Source organism: Mustela erminea, chromosome 12, assembly GCF_009829155.1.
Source record: "Mustela erminea isolate mMusErm1 chromosome 12, mMusErm1.Pri, whole genome shotgun sequence".
In the NCBI taxonomy this organism is placed as follows: domain Eukaryota; kingdom Metazoa; phylum Chordata; class Mammalia; order Carnivora; family Mustelidae; genus Mustela; species Mustela erminea.
Window position 1 is genome coordinate 41,843,658 of NC_045625.1, and position 21,607 is coordinate 41,865,264.

Here is a 21,607-nt window from a genome sequence, read left to right on the forward strand (position 1 = left end):
ATGGCCCTGTACCCTTTAACGACTTGAGTGCATATTTCCTAAAAACAAGAATATTCTCTTACATATATACAGTAAATTAATTAGGGATAATACTTTATAGCCCACATTGAATTCATCAGTGGTCCCAGTCATACTGTTGGTAGTACCAGTACAAGTTCCTTTATAGGATCATACACTGCATTTACTCTTGTAGAACTTTGACTAACAGGAGAGGCTATGGGAAAACAGTTTTCAGATAATGTTCAGAAAGGGGCCCTGAGGAGTCAGATTTATTGAGTACCTTTTTATCCTGAAAAGATGTATTCCTATGAGGTAGTGTGTCAGTCAGTGTCCTTCAGAGAAACAAAGCCAATAGGATATTATTATATATCCTATGTATACATTTGATATATTTATATACCTATAATTTATATATTACATAAAATATATAATATACTCCTATAAATGGTAATGATAGTAATGATTTAAATATTGTTGTGAGCACAACAGAAATGCTGTGAGCTTTCCTAGAAACTTGTCATGTCATTCCTGTTGGGGGAAAAAACAAGATGGAATTTATCTTTGCATAGAAAAATTTAAAACACCTATCTATCTATGTATCATCTATCTATCATTGAGAGAATACAAAAGAGAGAGAGAAAAGGATGATAAATGATGAGGTCAGACCAGTTCAAAACCAGTAGGGCAGGTGAGGCTGGAAACTCAGCAGGAGTTAACGCTGCAGTCTTGAGGCACAGCTGCTGCTGCTGCTGCTGCTGCTTCTGCTGCTGCTGCTTCTGCTGCTGCTGCTGCTGCTGCTTCTGCTGCTGCTGCTGCTGCTGCTTCTTCTTCTTCTTCTTCGAGAGTTCTGGTTTTGTTCTTAAAGCCTCCCAACTACATTGTTGAGACCCACCCACATTACTGAGGACAATCTACTTTTTTTTTTTTAATTTAATTTTATTGTTTCGGTGTTCCAAGAGTCACTGTTTATGCATCACACACAGTGCTTCATGCAGTACGTGCCCTCCACAATACCTACCACCAAACTCCCCCAACCCCCTCCCTCCAAAACCCTCAGTTTGTTTCTCAGAGTCCACAGTCTCTTGTGGTTCATCTCCCCCTCCAATTTCCCCCAATTCACTTATAGTTTCCTTCTCCCAATGTTCTCCATGTTATTCCTTATGCTCTGCAAGTAGGTGAAACCATATGATAGTTGGCTGTCTCTGCTTGACTTACTTCACTCAACATAATCTCCTCCAGTCCCGTCCATGTTGATACAAAAGATGGGTATTCATCCTTTCCGATGGAGGCATCATACTCCATTATATATATGGACCATATCTTCTTTATCCATTCATCTGTGGAAGGGCATCTTGGTTCTTTCCACAGTTTGGTGACTGTAGCCATTGCTGCTATGAACATTGGGGTACAGAAGGCCCTTCTTTTCACTACATCTGTATCTTTGGTGTGAATACCCAGTAGTGCAATTGCAGGGTCATCTACTTTAAAGACAACTGATGGTAGATGTTAGCCACATCTACAAGAGACCTTTATAGAGACACCTGGCTTCATGATTAATTAAACACTGACCTAGCCAAGTTAACTCAGAAAGCTGTCAGAGGTAGAGACCATCACTCACATGTTACATATGAGTCTGAGACTTAGCACCATGGTTTATTTTTACTAAGGAAACTCATTGTGCCTGGCTGAGCCATAATATAAATCTAGTGTCTCCCACTCCAAAAACCTGTGCTTCTCCCATGGCACCCCTATTGCCTAACTTCAACATGAAATGATTTGAAAGTGGTAAGTTTTCAATCACTGATGGTATATAAACGTGGGCTGAATGACTAGCTATCAACAATGTTCCAGAAATGATTCAGGCCTTAAATAAATGCATGTGCTGTGTGGCTTTTCAAATTCTATTTGCCATTATGATTCTATAGTGTATTTTTCAAAAAATGTGTTTTAGGGCTACTGCTTTTCTTACTGAAGTATAATATTTTTATGTACAGATGGCTTTGTATTCAGTTAGTACCCCTCATCAGAATAGACAGGTAATTGCACCCTTTTTATTTTTTCTAGGAGCCCACATTATTTATAGTTTTCAAAATAACATTTCAAACTAGTGCTACTATTTGGCAGATCTTTAGGAAGGTCAAAGAGAAAACTATGAGACTTTGGAGAAAAGCCATGCTGCTCAAAATCAGTTGTAAAAGACTCTTACGTAAATGCAAACTTCATATATTCTAACGAGTTATTTGTAGCCTTATACTTTTATTTCAAGGGTTATCTCATGGCTTAATTTTTTTTCTTTTTTTCTACTTCACAGTAAAAGTGTAATCAGAACTTTTGCTTTATCTTGACAATTATCTTCAACATTAGAAAAAGTTTCATCTTTTGTAGCACATTTTAAATAATAAATAATAATCATAGATGTAATATTCACTAAGCATTATTTGTCATCAAGTACTTTGCTAAATGATTTATAAGCATTATCTTATGTGAGTTACTCTTCATTTCAGCTCAAAGAGGTAAATTCCTATTGTTGCCTCCATTTTAAGGGAAAGGAAAAAAAAAAAAAGCAAGCCTAAGATTGAATAATCCTAAAAGTAAGATCATCCCCAGATGATGGAATCTTAACATCAATAGATTTATTTTATTTGTAATTTTAAACTGTCCTTTAAAAATCTGAGTGTTCATATTTCAAAAGATGATGGAGCAAAGTAATTAAGCACCTTGTCCATAAACAAGATGGTTGCCAATTATAAAATTAATTTATGACCTTTTAACACTAAGTCCAAAGTTTGCCCATTAAACTACAACATCTTCTAATAATAAAACCTACTGTTATGACAGCTTAACATATGAAATTCCCCCATTGCTTAGCAAATACTAATTTTTATATAGCACTCTATAATTACCACTGCTAGCAATTGCATGGTTCTTTGCTTGAGTAACATGCTGTCATCTGATTTTAAGGCAGATTATTTTTTTCTCTAGGTATGTTTTTCACCTGGTAGGGAATAAAAGGCAGACTCTTTAGTCTTATTTAAACAAAAATGGGGGTGCCTGGGTGGCTCAGTGGGTTAAGTCCCTGCCTTCAGCTCAGGTCATGATCTCAGGGTCCTGGGATCGAGCCCCGCATTGTGCTCTCTGCTCAGCAGGGAGCCTGCTTCTTCCTCTTTCTCTGCCTGCCTCTCTGCCTACTTGTGATCTCTCTCTCTGTGAAATAAATAAATCTTCAAAACAAAGTTGAAACCTAAAGGAGTATTATTAGGAACACAAAAAGGACTATGTCCAGATTTTTTCCCTCCAGATTTTACTGTTGTGAGAATCTATGGATACAAATCTCCTTTGTAGCAGAGGAAAGGCCTGTTAAATTCATATCCCAGGATAGAGGTAATGATTGAAATATTACCATAAGTACAATGGAAATGCCATGAGCTTTCTTAGTAACTTGTGTTGTCAGTATTCCTGGTAGGATTTAAGCATGGCTGGGGGGAAAAAAGGAATAAAATGGAATTTATCTTTGCCTAGAAGATTTTAAAATCCTTTCTAAGTCAGGTAGTTTTAAATTCCTTCAGTCTTTATTTTTATATAATAGAGAAGACCTCACTTATTATGCTGCCATTGTGAACAAGTATAATTCCTGTTTTAGAAATTACTGTGTTCCCAGGGCAACTGGGTGGCTCAGTCAGTTAAGTGTCCAACTCTTGGCATCCGCTCGGGCCATGATCTCAGGGTAGTGAGTCCAGCTTCAGCATGGAGTCTGCTTGAGATTCTCTCCCTCTCCCCTCTACCCCTCCTTGTGTTCTCTCTCTATATAAATGTATAAATAAATAAAATCTTAAAAGAAATTACTATGTTCCCCAATGGAAAAAAAATATTTAAAGCTATCATTTGGGGACACTTGGGTGGCTCAGTCAGTTATGTGTCGGTCTTCGGCTTGGGTCAGGATCCCAATATTTGCCCTTTGAGATGATTTTTTAAAGATTTTATTTATTTGAGAGAGGGGGAGAGAGAGAGAGAGAGAGAGAGAGAGAGAATGAGAGAGGCCAAGCAGGGAGACTGGCAGAGGGAGAGGGAGAAGCAGGTTCCCTGCCGAGCAGGGAGTTTGACACAGAGCCTGATCCCAGGACGCTGGGATCATGGCCTGAGCCACCCAGGTGCCCTGAGACAATTAACATAATCAATATTTGTTGTTGTTATCACCATCTACTTTCTGAGCTTCGGGATCTGAGGATTCTTCAGGTCAAATCCATCCCTTCTCTGGCAGAAGGGTGGGGCACAACAGCTCATTTTTGCTCTTCTAGCTTCTTAAAAATGGGGAGGCAATATTGCTGATATCCTGCTAAGATTTGTATAGAAGGCAGTTACCATATTTGCTGTGGGTTCAGTTTGTAAGGTAATAGTTAGTGGTGCAGTTGGAAGAGTCAACTGGCCAAGGCTTTGGAGTTTGGAAGGGGACAATCTTGCTCTAATCAGGACTGGCCATTGCTACATATTGACTAAGCTACCATTTGGCTTCTGGACCTTCAGGTAATATCTCTTTCAGTGTTCTTTTCAAGATTTACTCACTTGTCTTTCCCTTCTTGAACAATTCCTCCTGTACTTTGAGGATGAGTTTATATTCTCTCACCCCATCTACCTCTACTGGTCTCCTTTCAGTTGGAGGAAAGGCTCTTTCCGTTTCCTTCAGTAACCTGCTCTCATTTGCTCTCTCGCTCCCTGTGTCTCTTTCTTTCTCTCCCCCTCGCCCCTTACACCTCTCCTTCTCCCTCCCTCCCTCTTTCTCTTCTTCCTCTCTCAAAAATCTTTTCCTCTTTCCTCCGTAGACGTCATATGGCTCCTAAATTCATATTCCAAAGTATTAGTAAGCAAAATTATTATTCCTTCTTTTGTAAGAGTGAGACAAATTCATCTCCATACCTTTCTAGGAGATGAAGGAAAATATCCCCATGCCCTTCATTCAGGATCACATAGAAGAAGAAGCAAAAATAATTAGGCTTTCTATCAAAAGATCCTGAATAGATAGATAGATAGATAGATAGATAGATAGATCGATCGATCGATCAATCCTACCACAATCTTATATTTTGGTTTAAGTTAATCTCAGCTAATTCTTATTTTATCCTGAATAAGTTCCAAGCTTAGGAACCTGTGGGTATTACAAAAGAAAAATTATGTATATTCTGACAAGCACATTCATCAGGATTCTGGTGCCAACACTAGGAGGATCAGGTAAGCAGCACCCCTTACAGAATAGCACCTGAACAAAGCCTTTTCTCATTAGGGCTTGCTATGCATTGCATGCCTCCAGACTAATTCTGGAAAGGGTAAAAATGTTAAATAATAAAATAAAAACAAAACCTGTACACATCTACCCAAAGACAAATAAAGGTGATATGGGACCAATCCTCCTGTGAATTTCTTGCCTTAAAAGTTAAATTTCTTACCTTATGAAATATTCAATGCATTGTTTGAAAAGTCAAAACCATGCATGCCTAAGCTTCCAGGCTTCAGAAGAAAAAAGTAATTCCTCTTGGATATGACTTATACACATTATAAAAGCTTTGGTATGGTTGGCAAGTCAGTGAACATACAGATGAGAGGGGAAAATACCCCAATGACTGTCAAAGATGTTCCATGTTGTAGTTCACAGCTTCTGCTAGGCTGTGGAATTCTGATTTATTTCTATACCTCTCTGAAAAAGCTCTCTGGTGAAATAATTGTTAATCTCAACAGACTGGGAAAAGAAATTCCTAGAAGATAATTTTAACGAGCCAAACATAAGAAGCCTAAGTTGAGCAGAATATTAAAGAGGTTAAAATTCTAATGGTCGTGTGTGTGTGTGTGTCTTCAATAATTTTTAATTACACAGTTTCTGTAATGGACTTTTAATATACTCATGTAAAAATAGGGTATCTAATTTAATTTTAGATATATTTATTTTAGTAGCTCTCCCTTTGTTCTCAGTCCTCACTTTTGGAAAAAAATAAGGTAAGAGTCATAAGAGTGGTTCCTCTTTTAAAACCGAGGACAAATATTTTTCTCTTTCTTACAACCCTTAACTAGAAATATATTTTTCAAGAAGCATTTTTACTCCAGTGAACATAGCGGCCTTATTCAATATTTCTGTAGCCTTTGTATCTGTGAAGGGCTTTAAAATGAGCTTGATTAGACACATACTCTATCACCAAAGAAAAGAATCAATACAGACTATCATTCCCACTTGACAGATAGCATCAATGCATCATCATACGGGTGTATTTATTAGGAGAGAGGTTAAGTTGCCTGTTCAAGTTGGTCTTCCAAGTCAACGGAAAACAAGGGAATAAAACTTGGTGTTCTATAGCTTTTAGTGTATTTAGTTGCTTAGCTACATGTCTTCTTTTTATGAATTAATCAGCAACACCGTAATTATCATGAATGGCCATTGCACATCAATAATTCACTTTCCAGTGTAAGTACATAAAAGGATTAATGTTACATGGGCTCTACAATATTAAGAAGGAAAGGTCAGTAAATGATATATTAAAAGAATCATGATAACAGACCAGCAAATTAAGCCCAACAGGAGAGATAGGCATTTGTTGGATAAACCTAATAAAATCTTGTAGTTTATTGATGTTGCTCCTCCGCTGGGCAAAAATAGCTCTAGGATAAGATAGAAAGACAATAAATAATCAAGTGGATTAGAGAGTTGCCAAAACACAGTGGAGATCAAAGTAGCTCAAAGTAAAGTTGTACGTACAAATTTCAATAGATCCATCATTGCCCAAAATGTTATGTTACCTTTGGAATGACTTTTTGTTACTGAATTGTAAAGAAACCCATTTTTTTTTTCTAAATTCTGAATCACAAACTTTTGGTAGTCAGAATTTTAGTGAGCCACTGGGAGGTCATTTTACTAAAAACATCTTTTAAACCACAAATGTTTCTTTCTCCTTTCTTGACTACTCTCCTGCAGACTAGAATGGTGTTCTATCTTGAGGAATACTATTAAATGACCAGTGAACATATGAATTTAAAAATATATGACTGATATATAGTGGTAGGTGAAAAAGGCTCTTTAAAGATTATTCTTATATTAAATTTGCATCAACTAATAAGTCTAAGACAGGCTCTGTGCTATTTTGACATTGAAGATCAAAATGAATTCTACTTCCTACTTCCAATCTAAGAAACTATATAAAGATAATGACAAAGATATTTCCATAAATATATTGATTGCGGAATTTATTCCAGACAAAAAAAATTTTAAAACAACCTAAAAGTCTAACATAGGGCTTAATTACAGAATAGATAATACTTTTTGTGTGATGCATTAATATGCAGTCATTAACAATTATGTCATGAATAATTTGGTGACCCAGAAAGATACTCCTCACAATAAATCAAGTAGGGAAAGGAAAAAGAAAAAGAGAGAGAGAGAGAACAAAAAATTATATACAGCAGGGTATTTTATACCTTCCTGCTTTCTATATGTGCACCTAAAAATTCTAGAAAGATATATACCAAACTACCAAAAACATTTAAGAGGCTTTTTGTGAAATGTATGTTTTTATACTTTCTATATCTTTCATATTTTCTGCAATAAAAATAAAATGTAACCTTAATCAGCCTAAGCCAATTAAGATTTTTACTTTGTTTTTATTGTTTTAATGAATCATTTTAGCTTCTCAAGGATGTCAAGCTTGTTCTTTGGTGCTTGCTGTTCCTTCTGCTGGGAATGTTCTTTCCCTATTCTCGTCATGGCTGGCTGCTTTAGATTACTTTATGACTATGGCCAAACATCATTTCCTCAGTGAAACTTTCCGAAATGACTTAATGGAATGCATCCTGCCACCATTCTTCTTATCCCATAATCTTGCTTCATTTTCTTCATGGCATTAGCTAAAATTATGTCACGAACCCATTATTTAATCAAATTATGTGTTTAGCATCTGGCTGTTGTGTTAGTAAACAAATATATGAAACAGAGGAAACTTGTCTGTCTTGCTTAGATTTTAAGTCCCCAGGTCCTAGAACCTTATCTGGGTAAAGGAATCACCAAATTCGTATCTGTTAAATAAAACAAGGAGCTCTTAAAAATTAAAACTTTATAATGCGTGTATACAACTGTCAGGTATATTGAGAAGAAAGGGATCGACATAAGCCTACTCTGTTTTGGCAATTAGTAGGGCAAAATGCTACTTACTTTTAAAGGAGAGTGTGAGCATTAAACTTAAAAGTTAAAAAAGAACTCGATTTTTAAAAAACGAAGCAAAGAGTAAGGATAGTTCATAAAACAAATGTTAGGAAGTCCTATTCAGATGCTAAAGTTGGGTCACAAATCTGTCTCTAAATCAGTGTTCTATATCTTCTTGAGTTAGATTGTACACCTCTTTGAAGATCCAACAGAAAACCTGAAACACAGCCTCAGATAAATACTCATGCATATTTGTGATATACATGATGTTTTACTGACAGTTTCTGCAGATTCAGACTATTCTAATTGTTCATGAATTACACAATAAAAGCTACTGCTCTGTCCTATCTAGCAAAAATCACTTACAAAGTTGGGGATCCAATGAGTTAAAAATCTTCAAGAAGTTGAACTTATATCTAAGAAAAGAGCAAATGTTCCACTTTAGCCTCCCAGAAGACAGACATCACATACATGACCACATCTACATGTTACTATCTCAAGGCTAGCAAATGGAGTTGCAAACCTAAGGAACTTGGCAAATTGGAGAACCAGCATAGAGTTGCATGTGAAGCAAAGTCAGAGATGAATGATTGTCCCACTACAGCAGGTCAATAAAAGTTGCATGGGAGGGGCGCCTAGGTGGCTCAGTGGGTTGAGCCTCTGCCTTCTGCTCGGGTCATGATCCCAGGGTCGTGGGATGGAGCCCCCCGCATGGGGCTCTCTGCTCAGCAGGGAGCCTGCTTCCCCCTCTCTCTCTGCCTGCCTCTCTGCCTACTTGTGCCCTCTCTCTCTCTGTCAAATAAATAAAATCTATAAAAAAAAAAGTTTCATGGGAAAGATAATGTCTGAGCTGTATCTTGAAGAATAGTCATAACAAAATAATACCTTATGCTTATCGAGTACATTCAAAGTACTAGGTACTCTCCTGAGTGCTTTACTTACATCGTATTTTTAAAATCCTCACAATAATCCTAATTTAAAGGAAAAGTGAAAATTAAAGAAGTTCAGTAATTTGCCCCCAGGATATCCAGCTAGTAAACCATAGAGCAGAGTTTCAAGTCAGTAAGAAGTCTGGCTCATCTTTCTTCACCATTGTAAAGTACTGCTCTCCAAAAGGGGGAGATCTGAATCAGTAGAGAAGGGGAAGGGACATTCCCAGTGAGGGGATGCTTTAATACATGTACAGATGTTACTGTAACTCTAGAAATAGCTAAGTAATTTTGAGTGCTAAAAACAAGGCCAAAAAATTAATTAATTCCCTTGGGCTGTACGTAAATCTATTTTCACAACTATTTTGACATGAAGTTGAGAAAAAAGAAATATCATTTGCCAGGATAAATAATTGAAGGCCTCTGGTAAATGAGAAACTCTAGAACATTTTGGCTTTATATTAATTCATATATTAGATATGGTGTTCCGTACTGTAAAATGACTGTTTGAGTGACAGCCTTCAGGAAACCTTATCTTCTAGCCAAAAGTAAAATTGTCTTTCAGTAAAAGGACAAATTTCCTGGCACCTTTATAAATAAGTTAAAGGATAGAAATGATGGAAGAGAACCCTCTCATGGGATTTAAGAGTGCCTCTAAAAGCTATCAATTGCTACAAACTATAAGATTTTTCTTCATTGAGTGTCATGATGATATAGTCTTGCACTGGATGTGAAATAAATACGTACGTATCTATCTTTTATATAGGCGGGTAAATCAAATGTCTTAAAAGGTTGTCTCTTCATTCTGAAAAACTGGATGTAGTGTATTAAGAAATAGTTGAGAGAAAATAGGCGTGAACTTTGTAAGACTTTAGTTATTTTTAAGTGCCATTTTATTGCCATATTCTAATAATACAGAGGAAATAGCACCCAACTATAAATTTTCTTTCATATATTCTAACAAATTTCAGCATTAATGATGGTTTATTAACATTAATGTTAGTAATAGCTAAAATTTCCTAAGCAACTATTATGTACTAGGAAGTATGCCAAGCACTTGAATGTATTATAATTTAATTTATACAACTATGCTCTGAGGTTAGCCTTTTACTATCCCTGTTTAACAGATTGGAAACACTGAGATCTGAGACCCAGGAGGGCATGTTAGGGCCCTGAGGCCACATGGTTAGAGAGGCAGAAATGGCATTTGGCCCCAGGTGAGACTGCTTCCAAACCCTAGGGTTTTAACTTCTACCATCTTAATCAACCTTGTCATTTGAACTTGAGAAAGAGTTTCTTCATTGAACATTTACTTTATTGTATGGTGACTGACGTAACACAATGAAAAAATTGTTTTAAATTACGTTTACTTAAAATCTGAGAGAAATTGGGACGCCTGGGTGGCTCAGTTGGTTGAGCAGCTGCCTTCGGCTCAGGTCATGATCCCAGCATCCTGGGATCGAGTCCTACCTCGGGCTCCTTGCTCCGCAGGGAGCCTGCTTCTCCCTCTGACTCTGCTTGCCACTCTGCCTGTGCTCGCTCTCACTCTCTCTCTGACAAATAAATAAATAAAATCTTTAAAAAAAATTCAGAGAAATTACTAAATTATAGTTACAAAAATATAGTGTGAGTAAGAAGAGGCATTTAGCTTACTGCTGAGAATACTTAGGAATATATTTACCTCTCAACTGAATGGAGGAAATAAGACTTTCCTTGTTCACCTACTATGGCAGGTTATCATACATTCTAAAATCATTGGTATACACCAGTTTTTATTTTTAATTTCTACAACGTCAGAGGTCATGCCTTCTATTTCTTTTGTGACATCTCATTGTGTTTGGTACAGTACCCTACAGAGTTAAGTGGTCCAAAAAAGAGTGCTTGTTAACAACTTTCTTATTGGGCACCTGTCAGTATCCTACAGTGTACTTTTCCAGATTTAATGAAACTGTATTCTTGTTTAAAAAAAAAAAAGTGCATCTGTTCTAATACCCCATGAAAATCAATATATGTGCTATAATGGCTTGAAAACATCCATTAGTTTTTCTCTGCTTTATTTTTCCTCCTTGTTTATTGAAGAAAAAAATACCTCTATTTTTTTAGCACATTGAAGCATGGGGAAGTTTGGTTTGATAATTGCTCTTATGCTTACTGGTTGCTTACCTTTCACTTCAACAGGTAGTTTATAAAAGATTTATTCTTTACATTCTAGCTTCTTTTGTTTAGTTATTTTACATATGTGAAAATTAAGAGTATCTAGTAAAGTTATTCTGAAAATTAATACCCAGTCACATTATGGTTTGGTTGTAGTCGTAACAGCTTCCCCATAGACATAATGAAATACCAGGAGACTTGGAGTCTCTTATCCAATGCTCTTTCTATTCAGTATACAACTCAAATTCTCTGTTACTAATTTCCTCATTGGTATAAAGAAGCAGTTGAAGGAGATCATTTCCAAGGTTTTTAAGGAGTAATATTTTCTAATGCTATTATATACTTTGTATAGTCTATATGTTACTGTAGATAGTAAGTATAGTATTATTTCCACTGATTGCTCTGATGATTGGATTTTTGTCTTAAAATACTACTCATGATTCAAGGTCAGAATAATGTTGTGTTAGAGTGGAAATATGTTCTGCCAAATTCTCTCAACTATGGTACCTATTTTTTAAATAACTTGCATTATCAATTTAGAATATGAGCATTAGGCTTAGGGTGAAATTTAGTATATTTTAAAGATATTTGAAAAGTGGATGTCCCCTTCGAAGTAAGACATTTGCAACATGGTTTGTTTTAAAATTTGTTGACTATAGCTTCAGAACCTCCACTTTGTCTATATAATTATCTCTGTATAAACCATCTCAAATGTTGTATAGAAATATAAAATAAATTTTTAAAATTATCATCAATAATATTTGTGTTTGTTCTGAAAATTATCAAATTCCAGAACATATGAAACTATCTGACTGCTGAGAGATAGAGAATTTTAGAGTAGAAGAAAACTTACAGATCATCTATTAACTCCACATTTTCTAGAAAATAGAGAAACCAAATTACAAGGAGATTAAGTGAATTGTCCAAGGTTACATAGCTATTGAGTGACAGAACTTGAATAGGAATCAAGATCTCCTAGCTCTCTCCAACATTTCTTTCCTCTGCTTCCCAATGAGAACAACTCCAGATACACAGTCTTGCCCATATCTCTAGCATATTTTTCAGCTCTGTTGTTTGGGGTATGCACATTTAGGATTGCTATCTCTTCTTGAGGGATTGACCCTATTCCCTTATATAATGGCCCTCTCTGTCTCTGATATTTTTATTCTTAACTAAAATTTACCCATTACTAATATATGTTCATGTTATATTATATATGTACACATATAATATATTAATATATATAAATATGGAAATCATATATACATCAATTAAAATGAAGCTTCTTATATCTTTAGGACAGGAAGTAGTTTTGCAACTACCCTGGGAAATTTAGACTCCTTCTCTTCCACAGAAACTAGGAGGTAGGAGCACTAGCTTCTTTGATATTTATAGCCCAAAGATATGGCTTCCAAATCTTTGTGAAAAAAGATTCCTGGGTTATAAATTGGCAAGAAACTTTTTTACTTTTAAAAAGATTTACATACATGTGAAAGGGTCAGAAAAAGAAATCACAATTGCAAGTTTTTTTTGTTTGTTTTTGTTTTTTAAGGAAATGCTGTAAGAAAAGGGAAGAGTTGAGAAAAGTCTCTTTCCCTTTTTATACCAGGGAAATTTCATTTTTTTTTCTTTCTTTCTTTTTTTTTCAAAATTTGTATTGACCCTTACAGAAAGAGAGAGGGCACCTTATTACAGGATACCTTGGGTTTGTTTCCAGACCATCACAATAAAGTGAGTCACATGAATGTTTTGGTTTCCCAGTGCATATAAATGTAATGTTTATACTATTGTTGTCTTTTAAGTGTGCAAATGACTTTATGTCTAAAAAATTAATGTAAGGTGCCTGGGTAGCTCAGTGGGTTAAAGCCTCTACCTTCAGCTCAGGTCATGATCCCAGGGTCCTGGGATCAAGCCAGCATCTGGCTCTGCTCAGCAGGGAGCTTGCTTCCTCCTCTCTCTCTGCCTGCCTCTCTGCCTACTTGTGATCTCTGTCTGTCAAATAAATAAATAAAATCTTTTTTAAAACTTAAAAAAAATTAAAAATAATGTAAATGCCTTAATTGAAAATACTTTATTGCCAGAAATGCTGATCATCATCTGAGCTTTCAGCGAGTCATAATCTTCTTATTGACGGAGGGTCTTGTCTCGATGGTGAGGGGGTAGTTGCTGAAGGTTGAGGTGACTGGCAAGTTCCTAAAATAAGACAATAATGAAGTTCACTGAATTGATTTTTTTATCCTTTCATAAACAATTTTTTTGCAGCATGAGGTGCTGATTGATAGCTCTTTATCCACAGTAGAACTTTAAAAATTGGAGTGAATCTTCTCAAACTTGGTTGCTGCTTTATTGATTTAGTTTTTATAATATCCTCAATCTTTGTTGTCGTTTCAACAATCTTTACAGTATCTTCTCTAGGGGTAGATTCCATCTCAAAGAAAACACTGTTTTTGCTCATCTATAAAGAGCAATTTGTCATCTTTTCAAGTTTTATCCTGCGATGACAGCAAATCCGTCCCATCTTCAGGCTCCACTTCTAATTCTGCTGCTATTTCCACCACATCTGCACTTACTTCCCTTCTGAAGTCTCAGACCCCTCAAAATCAACCATGGGGTTTGAAATCAACTTCTTCCAAACTCCTCTTCATGTTGATATTTTGACCTTTTCCCATGAATCACAAATGTTCTTATTCAATCTAAAATGGTAAATCCTTTCTAGATGGGTTTCAACTTTTTTGCCCAGATCCATCAGAGGAATCCCTATCTATGGCAACTGTAGCTTTACAAAATGTATTTCTTCAATAATAAGACTTGAAAATTAAAGTGACTCCTTGATCCCTAGGCTGCAGAATGGGTGTTGTGTTAGCAGGCGTGAAAACAACGTGGACTTCATTGTTCATCTCCCTCAGAGCTCTCAGGTGATAGGGTGACAGGTGCATTGTCAATGAGCAGTACTGTTTTGAAAGGGGTCTTTTTCTGAGCAACCGGTCTTTTTAGTGGGTGTAAAATATCCAGCAGACCATGTTGTAAGCAGATGTGCTGTCATCCAGGCTTTGTTCCATTTACAAAGCACAGGCAGAGTAGATTTAACACATTCTTAAACATCATAAGATTATCAGATATACATGAACCCTGGCCTCAACTTTAAGTCACCAGCTTCACTAGCCCCTGACAAGGGAGTCAGCCTGTTCTTTGTAGCTTTGAAGCCAGGCATTGACTTCTCCTGTCTAACTATGAAAGTCCTAGATGGCATCTTCTTCCAATATAAGAATGTTTCATCTACATTGAAAATCTGTTTTTGAGTGTAGCCGCCTTCATGAATTATCTTAGCTAGATCTTCTAGGTGACTTGCTGCAGCTTCTACATCAGCACCTGCAGCTTTATCTTGCACTTTTATGGGGACAGCTTTGTTCTTTAACCTCATGATGCAACCCCTGGTAGCTTCCAGATTTCTTCTGTAGCTTCCTCATCTCCCTCAGCCCTCTGAGAACTGAAGAGTTAGGACCTGGCTCTGATTGGTCTTGACTTAAGAAAGTGTTGCAGCTGGTTGATCTTCTGTTCAAACCACTGAAACTTTCTCTGTATCAGCAATAAGGTTATTTCACTTTCTTATCATTTGTGTGTTCCCTGGAGTAGTACTTTTAAGTTTCTTTAAGAACTTTTCCTTTAAATTCACAACTTGGCTAGCTGTGTGGCATAAGAGGCTTAGATTTTGGCCTGTCTCAACTTGGAACATGGTGTCCTCACTAAGCTTAATAATTTCTAGCTTTTGATTTAAAGTGAGAGATATACTACTATTTCTTTCATTTAGAGGCCATTGTAGGATTATTAATTGGCCTAATTTCAATTCTGTTTTGTCTCAGGAAATAGGGATGCCCAAGGAGAAGGAGAGAGGAAACAGCCAGATGGAGTAGTCAGAACACACACATTTATCAATTGAATTTGCCTTCTTATACAAGCATGACTTTTCGTGCCTCAAAACAATTGTAATAGTAACATCAAAGATGTTACTATTACATCGTGGTCATTGTGGTCATCGTGGATCACAGATGACCATAACAAATATAATAATAATAATAATGAAAAAGCCTGAAAGGTGAGAATTACCAAATGTGGCACAGAGACTTGAAGTGAGCAAATGCTAGTAGAAAATGGCACTGATAGACTCGCTCAATGCAGCAACTTGCCATAAACCTTCAATTTGTGAAAAACACAGTATCTATGAGACACCATGAAGTAAAGCACACTCCAACAAGATATGCCTGTACTGCCAGGTGGAAGTGAAATCCAAGTTCCCCATGGGGCCTCCTTGGACACTTGAGGGGGAGAGCTCCTCTTTACTGCTGCATAAGGTGGGACTTCCTGCTCCCCGCTAGGTATCCGCGGACACCAGTGTGGGGTGGCCTTGTCACTACTGGATAATGATGAAAGTCCTGACTCTGCAGTAGTCCTCTTCCAACACCTCCTCAGAGGGGAATACGACTGATGTCTGGTTACTTCCAGGTGGGGGTAAAAGGGCAGACCCCCACATGACCTCCACTGGCACCGTGACTGACTGACAAGGATGAAAATCTCAGCTCCTAGTTGATCTTTTCTGGTATAACTCTGGTGAGGGTGTTTGGGGTATCTCTATATGGTATCTTTTTATGGCCTGTCAAGGGTGGAAGTCTTGTTTCCCCCTTTAGCCTTTGTAGGCATGAGTGGAGGTGGGACCATAGAATTTTTTGTGGTGTTGGCTGGAACAGAGGAGTTACTTTCTACAAGTTTCCTGCCTTATGAAGTTGCCCCTTTTCTGGCCTTTTCAGTAGAGACAAGACCTTTGATGAAGTGTTCTTTTTGGGGGGGCAGGGGGTCAGTATGTGTTGGTGGTTCTCTGCGGATTTCTTCTGAATGTGGGATATATGAGGTGAAAAAAAAAAAAAAAACAACCCAGGGAATTCACTGTGGTGTTAAATTCCCTGGTCAATCTGCCTGCCCTCCACCTTTCACAGTCTAATTGTGTTTGTTTTGTATAGACCCTATGGAGTTTTTACTTGTACTTAGTGGGAGAAATAGGGAAATGTACATCTACTCCATCTTTTCAGAAACAGAAGTCTTACCACATATTTTCCTTAAGATTTTATTTATTTGCCAGAGAGAGAGAGCTTATAAGCAGGAGGAGCAGCAGGCAGATCAGGCAGAGGGAGAAGGAGGCTCCTCACTGAGCCGGCAGCCTGATGCGGGCCTGGGATCTTGACCTGAGCCAAAGGCAGATGCTGAGCTGACTGAGACACCCAGGGGCCCCCTCCGCGTATTTTGAAAATAGTGACATGGAGGTTATTTGTGTTATAAGGACTCAAAAGGAGTCATTCAGAATCCCAAAACACCGCTTTCCCACTATTTTCTTAACCACTAAATTGTAAGATCCGTGAGGACAGGGGTTGTGAGTTTTACTCACTCTGGGGCAGCTTCCAGGCCTTTGGTTTTCATGAACAGACAAAAGGTTTTCATATCTTTATAATCAGGTTTTTCATATCTGAGAATGAATGTTGAAGTGGAAGATAATGCACATGGCACCCAAATGTTACCCTTCCGTTAGAGTATTTGTAACACTTCCATAGAAAACTTAAGATAATTCTTTGATCAAAGAAAAGGTGGCCCCCTTTTGTTTGATGAAAATTGCCTATCCCTTCTGTTACTTCAAGGAAGAATTTAAAAGTATCACTTTTTTAAAAATATAAAACAAGTCAAGTTAATGATAATGATAGGGGAAGAATTTTTACTTCTGACTAAAAGAATGATACTCATTTTTTTCTTTAATGAGAACAGTAAGTAGAAATAATTATTCATGCATGCTTGCTATCTCATTTCACATTGATATAAAATTCTCTCCAATAAAACTCAAGTGGGATTTTTTTTTTTTTTGCAAGGTTGGACTTTAGGAGGTTTATTATTTCCATTAGGCTGTGGAATTTGATTATTCAATCAACCTACTTCAATCCAGAAAAATCTCTTATGGGCCATTAATTTAAAGAACGTACTTTGTAAAGCACATGATTGTAAAATGAAAAAAAAATAAAAATTGTCCTTATTTTTTCCCTTCCTTCAACTCTTACTCTTTGTTTTAAATAATTCTTGTTGCAATTCACTTGCCATAAGCTCATTAAATACATGCCTAGCCATGGTGATTCTAGAATCTTGAATAATAAAGATTAATATGCTGATCCAAATTCAATTACTGGCCTGAGCACATCAAATATATTAAACTTCCTCTTCAGCATAAGAAGTATATTTTCACCAGAAGAAATGTACCTTTCTCAGTTTAATTACTCTAGAGGGTTTTCAGTAAAAGTTTAAGATTTCCCTATGGTTTAAATAGCCACATGAACTGAAATGATTGTGTGTGTGTGTGTGTGTGTGTGTGTGTGTGTATATATGCATATATATACATATATACTTATATGTATGTATAATATGTTGACACAGCATTTCTCAAAGTAAAATACATTGTCCTTTTTTTTCTCCTAAAAAATATCTTCCTACAAATCATGTAAGTAAATATAACTGTGCACATTTGTGCCTATACATATTTGAGGTGGGTAAGAGGTATTCTAAATGGCAATGCTGTTTCTTAACACTAGCATAGTTAAATGAGAAACCTACATTAAGAGACTTTACTTGTTGAATCAACACAGGAACTTCTAATAAACACTAAATATAAATGACTGTGCCTATCAAACACATACCCACTCCTATTCTATAGTGACAAATATCATTTTATGTTCTCTTCCTAATCAAATCAGGCTTTTTTATGTGTGTAAATTACATGATTTCCCATAGGATTTTGTTAGGTGTTTGGGATCATCCTTCTCTGCTCCCAAATATCTCCCTAATGGCAATGACATCATTCCAAATATACCTAAACTTCTGATAATGTGACTTAAGACTGTGATGGACTTTGTAATGTCAAAAAATTTCAAATAAGAAGTAGGTGATGTGTTTAGATTTCCATACTGACTGCATCTCAAGTTTGTTCAATTAATTAGGTCACCTATCATTTCTTGCAAGAGATAGGGCAGAGGACAAAGACATTAGGAAAATATATATGTTGTTTATGTCAGTGGAGATTTGACACACATATATTTTACATGTCATACTGCCTCTCTCATGAGAGGCATAAGCTCTTAATTTGTTCTCTTGATTACAGAATCATAGAAGACTAAAGAGACATTCCAGGTTTGGATGACCCTAGAGTATTTCACATTGAAATGGATGACTAGTTATTAATATTCACAGCAGCGGAACTAGCACAGACTTCTTTACAACTAACATTACCTTTCAGCCGTTTGTTCATGCTGAGTTCCTTGCAAAATATGCCATATAGGAAAGGAATAATTGTATACAGTCATCTATTATGATGAGTTTTGAATTTCAGAATGAATATATATACTACATGTATGTATATATGTAATGAGGAGGAGAATGTGTGATTACATTTATTTTGTTTACTTTTCTTTAAATGTAAACATTAAACATTAATATTGAAAATATTAAGGAAATATGTGTAAAAGAATAGGGCTAGACATAAGTAAAGCATGAAAAGTATCCTCTTGGTGAGATACCTAGCTATCAGAATATTTTGGGTCTTTTCGTGATAAGATGTTTAGCATCTTCTGCTGATCATTGAAACTGAGTGTCTTGATGGTATCATCTGTAAAATGGAGGTAATTACCCCTTTCCTTTACTTATCATACAGGGACATAGTGAGGGATAATAGGACTTTTCAAGAAGCGGCTCAAATTATATAAATGTAGAATATTACTAATTGTGAGAATATGTCCTTTGAAACCCATTAGAGAGGAGAGTGTTGAATGTCTTAGAACTTAATATAATATCTTACCCTGGTTTCCAAGTGTATGAGATGACTGGATACCATAATTTTGTTTTCTCTTTAATTTTAGAAGTTAGAATAATTATTAAGTTCCAGATTTTGGCTCTACCTTTTGATTAAAAAAAATCTAAAATTTCTTAATATTTTAGAACACTTTAGTATTTATATTTATATAAATATATAAATATATTTATATATTTAGTATTTATATTTTATTTATATTTATAATTTTTAAATACCAATTGAAAACTAATTTTCATATATCAGTCTTGTAAAATTTCAGATTTCTTAGAAATGGTGTATCAATGAATGGCTTCCAAACAGAGAAAAGTCCTTTTTCCTCTGTGTTCTGCTTTATGCATGTATCGTGAGCTCCTTTCACTCACCACTCCCCTTCCCCCTTTAATTCAGTGAGATTGCTGCCTATCTGTACCATTGTTCTTTGGTCATAGTGGTATCCTGTCCTGTCGGCAACGCTAACCTCTTGGTCTCGTTTTTCTTTACCCTCCGACTTTTCCACTGATCAAGACTGAACAGTTAAACTACGTATCGAGATCTCTGTGTTACATGTACCACTCTCATACGATAGGTATGGAAGAAGTGTTTGCTAAATAGGTAATTGTTAAGATGTTTGTCCTATTTCTGATTTGTTACTTTAACCAGTAAAAATAAGCACGGAAACATGAGGACTATTTTGATCTCAAAAAATGCATTCTTAACATATGTAAGATAAACTCTGAAAGAGCTATGCAGAATGGCATGGAGAAAAAGCATTATTCATGGGCAGACAAGAAGGGGGAAATAGAGGGGTATACAAAGCCATTTCCTATATGGGGAGATGGAGTTTTATAAATGTAAATTATTTTCAGATTAATTTGTAGTTTTATTACAATTCAATTAAAATCTCAATAAATACTGACTGAGGTTTTCAAATATGTAAAATTAAATTGTATTAATAATAAAAAAAACTAGGTGGTGATATTCAATATATTTTAAATTACTAAAATGGGGATTAGTCCTACCAAACATCAAACTACATGATAAAGCTATAGGAATTGAAATATAAGATGTTAGGTTAAGAAGACTAGGCCTCGGGGCGCCTGGGTGGCTCAGTGGGTTAAATAAAGCCTCTGCCTTCGGCTCAGGTCATGATCCCAGGGTTCTGAGATCTAGCCCTACATCAGGTCTCTGCTCAGCAGGGAGCCTGCTTCCTCCTCTCTGCATGATTCCTCCTCTCTGCCTGCTTCTCTGCCTACTTGTGATCTGTCTGTCAAATAAATAAATAAAATCTTTAAAAAAAATTACTTTTTTAAACCTTATTCTCTTTTAAGAATAATTTTGACACATATTTAGTTCCATACACTTTGTCAGCTATTTTTAGATTTAACTAAGTATTTTTTATATTCATCACAGATCAATTTATAACAAATCTCCCCATCTTTTAGTTTGGATTAAATTCTCAATCTACTTGAATATGTTCAGGTTGTATTTTAAAGAGTGGTACACGGATGTGATATTTCTTGAATTTTCACTTTATCTATGAATATCACTATATTGCTGTTAATAGAAACAATAACTTTCTAGGTATAAAGTTTTAAATCCCAGCATTTTCCCCTGAGGAATTAGAGATACTTAAACCAAAAGAAGGAATATAGATGTCAGATAAAGTCATGATATTGTTGTGTGCAGAAGGGATTGGAGTTAGTCTGTGTAATTCCAGAGGGCAAAACTGAGATTGAAAGGTAGAAACTATATAGAAAGTTGGCTGAATAAAAAGTTGATCTCTTTAACACACAGCTTTCTAAAGACAGTGGCAGAGCTGCCTTGGAAAGTCATAAAATGTAGTACAGGTATTCCTGTAGTGAAGTGGTTGGTGCCTTTCTCTTAAGATATTGGGTAGAGGGGCGCCTGGGTGGCTCCATGGGTTAAGGCCACTGCCTTCGGCTCGGGTCGTGATCCTGGGGTCCTGGGATGGAGTCCCTGCTCAGCCGGGAGCCTGCTTCCTCCTCTCTCTCTGCCTGCCTCTCTGCCTGCTTGTGATCTCTGTCTGTCCAATAAATAAATAAAATCTTTACAAGAAAAAAAAAAGGTTGGGTAGAGGGAGTTTATCCTAGGTAATTTTTAGAGTAGGGAACTTTTCTTAAGATAAGTACCTGACTCCAAAAATAAAATTCATCCCTTTCACCAAGACCAGTATGTTGCTCAGTAAATTGTATTTGGATGGAATCATTTAGATGAGTCTTGATATAAATTGAACATCTTTTTATTGATTGATTTATGAAGACTAGTAAAGCCCTCATTACTTTGAGTGACTAATAAAGAGCTTGTCGTTTGTCAGAGTACTGTGGGCTTTTGTTTTGTTGGCCAGGGAAATCTTGCATTTCAGGTATATCTGTAGATGCTTTGGCTCCTTTAGCTGCCGTCTTTCCTAAGCTGTCTTTTGATTGCCTGACGATGGGAAGTTCTGTATCCATATTGCTCACA

The 21,607-nt window shown here is 36.2% G+C and overlaps 1 protein-coding gene across 7 annotated transcripts in view; it reads left to right on the top strand.

The window, feature by feature from the left end:
- LINGO2 (leucine rich repeat and Ig domain containing 2) overlaps positions 1–21,607 on the top strand; it is a 1,169,724-nt gene that overhangs the window by 893,299 nt on the left and 254,818 nt on the right. Inside the window, exon 1 of one of the 7 annotated variants that reach the window (XM_032307288.1) lies at positions 12,955–12,987. The exons of the other annotated variants lie outside the window; for them this stretch is intronic. The gene's annotated coding sequence lies outside the window, so the exon portion shown is untranslated. Of the gene's footprint in view, positions 1–12,954; positions 12,988–21,607 lie in introns of those variants that run through there. 7 annotated transcript variants of the gene reach the window in all.